Here is a 1727-nt window from a genome sequence, read left to right as displayed (position 1 = left end):
ACCAGGGGCAACTCTGGGCTGGCCTACCCGACGTCTGGCTCATCTGAGTGTGTCCTGAGAAAGATATATGTGCAGCTCCTATCGGGATTTGTCGGCACATTCGGACGGTGTTGCTGGTTTAGTTTTACCCTGTCGAAATGTCTTGTAGAACCGGGATACCGAGTCTGATCGGAATGTCTCGGGAGGAGGTCTATTCCTTCATTGACCGTGAGAGCTTGTGATGGGCTAAGTTGGGACACCCCTGCAGGGATTCGAACTTTCGAAAGCCGTGCCCGCGGTTATGGGCAGATGGGAATTTGTTAATGTCCGGTTGTAGATAACTTGAACCTTAACTTAATTAAAATGAGTCAACTGCGTGTGTAACCGTGATGGTCTCTTTCCGGCGGAGTCCGGGAAGAGAACACGGTGTTGGAGTTATGCTTGACGTAGGTTGTTTTAGGATCACTTCTTGATCATACTTTTATCGACCGTGCCTTGCCTTCTCTTCTCGCTCTCATTTGCGTATGTTAGCCACCATATATGCTAGTCGCTTGCTGCAGCTCCACCTCATACTTTTACCTTACCCATAAGCTTAAATAGTCTTGATCGCGAGGGTGCGAGATTGCTGAGTCCCCGTGGCTCACAGATACTTCCAAACCAGCTTGCAGGTGCCGATGAGTCTGTGCAGATGACGCAACCCAGCTCAGGAGGAGCTCGTTGAAGATCTTGTCCTTTGTGTTGTTTCGTTCTAGTTGATCGGTAGTGGTGCCCAGTTGGGGTCGATCGGGGACCATGTCGCATTTGGGGTTCTTCTTTTATTTTGGTTCCGTAGTTGGACCTTGATTGTATCTGGATGATGTAATGCTTTATTCATGTAATTGTGTGAAGTGGCGACTGTAAGCCAACTATGTATCTCTTTCCCTTATGTATTACATGGGTTGTGTGAAGATTACCTCACTTGCGACATTTCTTTCAATGCGGTTATGCCTCTAAGTCGTGCTTCGACACGTGGGAGATATAGCCGCATCGAGGGCGTTACACCCGGCCTCCGGACGCGACAGATCTCAGCACATTGCCCGGCCTCAGACCTCCTCGGGATTCGCAACCATGGCGGTTGACCAGGCAACCCCCGATCGCCCGGAGCAGGAGCTGGTCAAGAGGGGCGGTCATGACCCCCTGCGCTCCTGATGGAGGGCGCCGCGCGTCCCGCGAGAACGGTGACGGCGACCGAGAGTGCTGTGATGGCTCCTCCATGGCCAACCCTCAAGCTTATGAGCTACGACCCCCTGATCAGGGGTGAGGCCTTGACCGACGCCCGCGCCGCACTTGATCCGCTCATGGTGGACCTCTAGGGCGCCGAAGAGCGCCTCGAGCAGGAGCACCTGAAACTGGCCGCGGGATGGTGCGAGTTGTCCCCGTCCCATAAGGCGACCAAAGACAGGGCCGAAGCTCTCGCCGCCGAGAGCAAGAAGGAGGCCGATGAGGCAGGGGCAGCCCGCAACGCAGCACTTGAAGAGGCGAAGATGGCCGCCAAGCACTGCCATGAAGCGGAGGCCATCTTAAAGGCGCTCCAGGAGGAGCAAGCCACTCGCGCGCAATGACTCCAGTAGCTGGAAGACGGCCTCAAGGCTCGCGAGGCGAGGCTCCGGATCGTGACTCCATGCTGTCGAAGGTGACCATTGACCAAGTTGAAGAGAGAGAGCGCCTAGCCAAGCTGAAGGAGGAGGTGGCCCAAGCCCAAGCGTCCC

The sequence above is a fragment of the Triticum dicoccoides genome, chromosome 3A, assembly GCF_002162155.2.
Source record: "Triticum dicoccoides isolate Atlit2015 ecotype Zavitan chromosome 3A, WEW_v2.0, whole genome shotgun sequence".
NCBI lineage: Eukaryota > Viridiplantae > Streptophyta > Magnoliopsida > Poales > Poaceae > Triticum > Triticum dicoccoides.
The sequence above is the reverse complement of the archived record's forward strand: the minus strand, read 5'-3'. Positions refer to the sequence as shown.